This window comes from Zeugodacus cucurbitae, chromosome X, assembly GCF_028554725.1.
Source record: "Zeugodacus cucurbitae isolate PBARC_wt_2022May chromosome X, idZeuCucr1.2, whole genome shotgun sequence".
In the NCBI taxonomy this organism is placed as follows: domain Eukaryota; kingdom Metazoa; phylum Arthropoda; class Insecta; order Diptera; family Tephritidae; genus Zeugodacus; species Zeugodacus cucurbitae.
This window is the reverse complement of record NC_071672.1, coordinates 256,693-263,676: the sequence shown is the minus strand read 5'-3', so window position 1 is coordinate 263,676 and position 6,984 is coordinate 256,693.

Genomic DNA, 6,984 nt, shown 5'->3' with positions numbered 1-6,984 from the left:
TGCCCCACTCCGTCCTCATCGGTCGATGACTCCACCTGGACCATTGATGGCCCGGAGTCTTCGCTCTCCGCTGGGGCTTTTGCCCCTCTCCTCCGTGGTGGAGGCATTTCTCCTACACAACACTCACGCACAATACAGACAACCGCACTTCCACTACCTGCACTGCACAAGGGTTTGTTAATGGCAGATGCCGCTATACCCGCACTGCTGGGAAATCCCACACTTTGTTTACTAATCCACACACAAGTTAATGGCCTAAGCCGCTATCCTCACACACTTTTGGGAATACACACGATGTGTATAATCCCTCACGTACCTGCTCACTGTGTCTATTTTCACAACAGGCTACCGACAGACCGGAAAAACCGAAAAATTTTTTCACTTTCAGAAATACTGAAAAACACTTTAAAAATCGCTTTTAAAAACTCGCAATGATGCGCAAACACGTCCGTTCACTTCGAGGTTCTACAAACAACTCCAATTAGAGGGACGTAGGAATCTCCTTAATTCCTTCATGCGCGTCACTAATACAATGACGATGCATTTGGCTACGTAAATATATTCATTTTTATGTCCGCCGTTTAACCAAACTTAGTTTTTTTTTTATATGCAAATATATGTGGTTTCGGCTCTTTAATTAGAGGGACATCTAAAGCCAATATTAACGTGAGTACCTGCCGACGACGGCCTTACCTCACGGTGCTCAAAAGCACAGCGGATCAAATCAATGCGATGATCAGCGCCCCGAAAAATGCAATACATTATTCAGTACCAATTGGCGTGTGGAATGGACACACTAACCACCTTGGTGAGGTTCGAGGCCTATCTAAAACCTCTGCCGTACTTTGGGTCCAGCACCCGGTTGCAATGCAACTCCACATTGAGTGACAAATATCACTCTCCCCGCATTCGGGTATTAAACCACAACCACCACGATACTCCCCGAGGGGCCAGTCCGCACGAGTAGGTTGGAGCGAACTCCAAGGGCTCCTACTCCCCGTGGTACCAGAATTAAGTCTCCGGTCAGACCTCGTAGTTGAAACTACTACCAGTTGAGCTTCCATACTGCTCTGGACTGGTGACCAGGGGTTGGACCCCATTCTCTCATCCAATACACACACAATACACACACCATTCACACAAAGAAACTATACTTAGTTTCCAGCTAATTGTCTTCGCCGCTTAAACACCTCACGCGCAAACACACCAAATAATTCTAATCGTTCGGCATCCCAACTAGTGGAGATCACACCACTAACATCTAACCGTCCATCAGTCCAACTAATCCCCATACCCCCAAGGTCCCTAATATCCGAGTACATCGGGCATTCAGCAATAACATGCACCCAATCCTCAACACGCGCCCCACACATACATTCCATTCCATCAGAGAGGCGCCTCTGATGCAAAAAAGCATTCAAAGGCCCATGCCCCGTAAGTAGGAAACCCAGACTCAGACAGAATCTGAAATCTGGGTTTTCCCCAACAAACCCAACATCCCGAATGTACTCATAAGTCACACGACCGTTAGGACTATTATCCCAACGGTCTTGCCACCTACTCCTAACCCTGTCATCTAGAAGCCTCTTGCTTCCTAGATATCCCAACCTCTCCACATCATCGTCAGAAATCCATTCATTCCGCAGCAATAACACACTCAAACCCCTCCTCAACCTGAAAGAAACAGCACGCTGTAAAACAATCAGGTCAAGAGGGGGCACACCCAATAAAACCTGCAACGCATCCGTAGAAACGGTGCGACATACAGGCAAACAGGCAAGCATCATGCAACGCTGTATAGAAAGAAGTTTTCGATGACCCGAAACCACCGTAGCCACCTTCCACCATATAGGAGATACATAAGTGGCACAGGCCACAAACAAACCTCGATATATGGAGCGAACAGCACGACGCCCGAGACCCCAATCACTCCGTAAAACGCGCCTGACACTACCAACAATCGCCTGCAGCCGCCGCTTCACATTCACTAAGTGTGGAGTAAAACACATTCTTTCACTCATGGTCAACCCCAGATATTTGACTTGCGTCACATACCTGATGCTGACCCCATTCACACGGACAACCGGTGGACGCCCCGGTGACAGTCTACCCTTTAAGAGCATTGTCACCGTTTTATCCATCGATATGTCAACCCCCACACCCACACCCCAATTATGAGCAATCTCCAACAATTGCCCTCCTACCCTTTCAATCTCAGACCTCGAACAGCCTTCAACTAAAAGAAGCAGGTCATCCGCATACGCACAACACCTGCAGAGTGGTTCAAGCTGCCCAAGCAGTGAGTCCATCATGAGGTTCCAAATATATGGACCACAGATGGATCCCTGCGGGCAGCCACGAACCACTCCAATCTCCACACTCCCATTCATACCAACGATAGAGGCTTTCCTGTCCGAAAAGAAGCTCCGCCAGAGACTAATTTCCGAACAGTTAAGTTCCTCTAGCCGTTGAATCACACGATCCCAGATTAGGTAATCAAACGCCCCCTTGAAGTCAACAAATATGCCAAGGACATATTTGTTGGTATTCTCCCTCACAGCATTCTGAACATACATCCAGGCATCTTCTACACTGCGTCCTTTCCTGAACCCATACTGCCTATTCGACCTCAAATCCCGCGTTAGCTCCTGAAGCCGTTCCACCATAACTCTTTCCAGCACTTTTCCAAGCACTGGAAGGAGACTGATGCCCCGATAAGAACGAGGATCACTCCTGATCTTATCAGGAGACTTCAGGAGAGGAACAACCCTGGCACTTTTCCACTCACGTGGAAAATATCCCTCACAAATGCACTTATCATAAATGACCTCCAAGTATTCCGGAATGAACTTCCACAAGCATTTGCACATCTCTCCGTTCAGACCATCAAAACCTGGAGACCGTTTAGACCTGACCAGGCCAAAGGCATATCCCAGCTCCCCATCATCTAATGGAGGAACAGGTACCTCATGTGCATGGGGTGCCTGAACCTCAGCCCTGGGAAAGAACGCTCCTAACAGAACCCCAGCACACTCTCTCCACGTTGATAACACAGTGTCACCAACACGAAGAGAGGTGATATCCTCCCTCTTACGACCCCTGCAGATCTTATAGACCTGACCCCAGGGGTCATCCCTATTGTCATTCACAAAACTCCTCCACTCTTCTTCTTTAATTTTCACAATCATATCTTTATATTCATTCATCGCACAACTAAAATCATACCTAAACTGGGACAGCCTGTCAGAATTGAACCGCCGAGCACGTTGAAACTTTCGTCTCAACCGCCGGACAGTCCTCCTCTTCAAGGTTAACTCATGCGTCCACCACTTAATTTTTCTAACCCTAAAACTTCCACACTTCCTGAACAATCTGTCATTCACACCCCACACCAACTCACACAGCCGAGCAATTTGCTCATCCACTTCCAGATCATCAAACACTCTAAGCGGTATTTCTAACACCGCTTCCCTTACACTCTGTCCATATCGGTTCCAGTCAATACCAGAGGTACGCCATCGCCGCAATGGACTCACACACACCAAAGGAGGGGAACGAGGAGCAACCACAATTTGGATCAAATTATGATCACTCAGACCCCACCCTCCTCTAACCTCCCACTTAAAATCAAACACTCTACTTGCTGCCTCATTCATAAGCGTCACGTCAATATCACTCACACCCCTAGGCCCATCAAACGTATACCACTCACTCGGCTCATTCAGAATGTGAAGGCCCTTAGCCAACACCCATTCATTCATTACCTCGCCTCGAACGTGGCTTTGATATCCAGACGAATGTCTAGATACCTTACTAAACCGCATCGAGGACGAGGCATTCGCATCCAACCCTAGGACTAATGGGCTACCACTCGCCAGAAGTAGTAACTTATCCATATAGCCCAGGTAGGGCTCTAGGGGCTCGCTAAATTTGCAATACAAACTAGCGACAATCATTCTACCGAACTCCCCCTCTATAGACACACACACCCCCTGTTGTGACGAATCCAAGACTACACAATCGTAGCCGGAATCATTCACAACTATTGCAGCATTAACCCCAAGGTCCGTAAAGACCCTAAAACCTCCAGGAAGACCCCGAACCACACCATTGGTGGCGTAAGGCTCCTGAAGTAAGGCAATGCCACACCCCCCCTCAATCATACAACCCCCCAACTCACACATAACGGCATACGACCCCTGACAATTAAGCTGAAAAACCCCCCCCATCAGTGTCTGGAGAGGGCACGCTCAACAACGCCACAGTAAATCGGGCAAACAGCTGACATCATAAGATGCCCAGCTGGCCTACCCTTAAATGCACAGTTGCGACAATGAGGGGCATTACCACAACCGGCAGCTCTATGTCCTTCTTGACCGCACCGCCTACAAACATCTGATTTGGCCCTACACTCAGCCACTCTATGGTCAAAACCCATACACCGGAAGCAGCCAGCAACTGGGCTATCCGGTCGAACCCTGAAGGAGAACCACTTTATGTAGCACCTTCCCGCCTCCAAAAGGGCGGACATTAATTTGTCCGACCCCTCAAGGACAACGTTGGTGCTACCATCAGCAGCCACCTTCCAGGGCCGACTGACCATCCGCACATCTGACTTTCGTGCCTCAGGGCTGATGTCCTGAAGGTTCAACCGAAAGAGCTCCTCCATGAAGTCATCATGGGAGATTTCGGTGTGAACCCCCTGAACCACAACCCGCGGACCCAACTTCCGGTTCACACTCACATCCAACCCCACCTCCCCGAACTTGGCATTATTCGCCACCTTTTCCCTCTCTAAAACAGAGGGGGTGCGAATAACCACCCCACCACCCTTAATCGGCTTCACCTCGTGTACACGCTCTCCGAGGGAAGGTCCCACCTCCTTCACGACCTTCTTAATCACCTCCTTAGAGGAGGTGGTAGGGGCCTTGCTTCTCACCACCACCGACCAAGTCTCAACCGGCTTCGGCAATGCCGGAGCAATCGCCTCCAACACTGGCGCTGGAGGCGCACGCACCGACTCAGCCGGAGCCAAACCCACAACCGACCTCTTCGATTGGGGAATAGATCCCCCACAACCCCCCCTGAGAGCGTCAACCTGACCGCGAAGATGGGCATTCTCGGTTACTACCGTCATCAGAAGCGCCTCGTACTTCGAGGCAAGCTCCATCAGCCCCTTCGCAGTAGTGACCTCAAAGTCTACAACCCCAAACACCAATGCGTTTAATTCCGCCGTCACTGCCTTCATGGCAGCAACATGGCTAATAGCGCCTCCCCCAACCACACCACCATTTTCTCCACCCTCCTTAACAGCGCTAACAGGACACTCCTTTGCAGAAGTACCCTTAATGCGCTTCTTCCCCTTAATCCTTACTACACCTCCACGCTTGCTAACAATAGGGTGGACAACCACTTCTTCAGCGGTGTCACCCATATCAGCACAACTACTCCCATCCCCTAACATCACCAACGATGGCAATCCTATCCTAACCTTCCAACGCGGCGGGGACCCAACCGAAGGTCCAGTACCTTCATCAGCCGACGAGGTCTCCACTGCTAACGCTAGCTCTTTCCCCTCATTCCCAGCAGGGTGCTTAGCCCTTCTCCTCCGTGAGGGAAGCATTTCTACTTCCGGCCTTTCACCAGGCAGGCTGATCCGCCGGCAAAACACTGGCACAGAAGCCACTCGACCAGACAAGACTTGGAACAGCTGCTCTCAAGACACGTGTGACTGAACGCACTGAAGGAACTAACTATAAGAATAGAATCGTCCAGTAGCTGCTACCACCTAAGCAGTCGATTATTGCGAAATCGCAAGGGCACAACCCACAACTCCAGCCAACGGTCTGGAACTGGTCACCCAATAAACCGCCGGACAGAACAAAGTCCCCGTAACGGCTCCAAGCCAACCGATGTGGAGCTGAACCAAATCGCACTGTAGGTCAAAGGTTAACAGCTACGAACGCAGTCTAAACAAAAATCAGCACCTTTAACACTCGGACAGACACCGGCACCCTTTGAGCAAAACCTGCCCAATCCCCCCGGAAACAAGTGGCAACTCAGTACCAGACACTCGACACAACACTCACTGGCAGAAAAACCAAAAAGCAGAAAAACAACAAACACAGAAAACACTGAGACTCTATGAGAGTCAGCACCCACGCTAACAATGTGGGTAAACCACGTAAACCCCAAAAGGTACTACCTAACACGCGCCTACACACACAAAACTACTGTGCTCAAAAACACCTGTGCTCGAAAACACCTATGCTCGAAAACAACTGTGCTCGAAAGCAACTGTGCTCAAAAACACCTGTGCTCGAAAACACCTATGCTCAAAAACACCTGTGCACGAAATCACCTGTGCTCAAAAAACACCTGTGCTCAAAAAAACAACAAACGAAAAACAAATTACGTCACACAAAAAACACTTGCTCAAACAAATTTTCTTTTCACAAACACAAATTCAAATTTCCAAAAATACACTCAACTACACGTATATAAATAAACACCTGCCGCAATGTAAAAATTTTCAAAAGCCAGCTATGATATGCACACACAAACTAACAAATGAGAAAATATACATACAATTGTATATATATTCAAACACTTGCAGTAACGTAAAAATACACAAAGCCAACTACAGAAAAAGTATACACGTACTGACAAACTTTATCTACACATACAATCGATCATATATTGAAAATGAAAATTTTTTATGAAAAACACACATATATACACACACGTATATATTAATATACTAATGCGTAAATATGTATGCAAATGCGCTAAAAAACTACCACAAATCACAAACTAATACACAAATAGTCAAAATGAATGTACTTACATCCAATGCTGAGGGCTCCCACACAAAAAACACCAATTCACACAAAATTCACGACACAGAAAACGCACAGAAACGAAAACACGTCTGAACAATCTGAAATTCTACAATCGAATGAATTAGAGGGACATCTAAAGCCA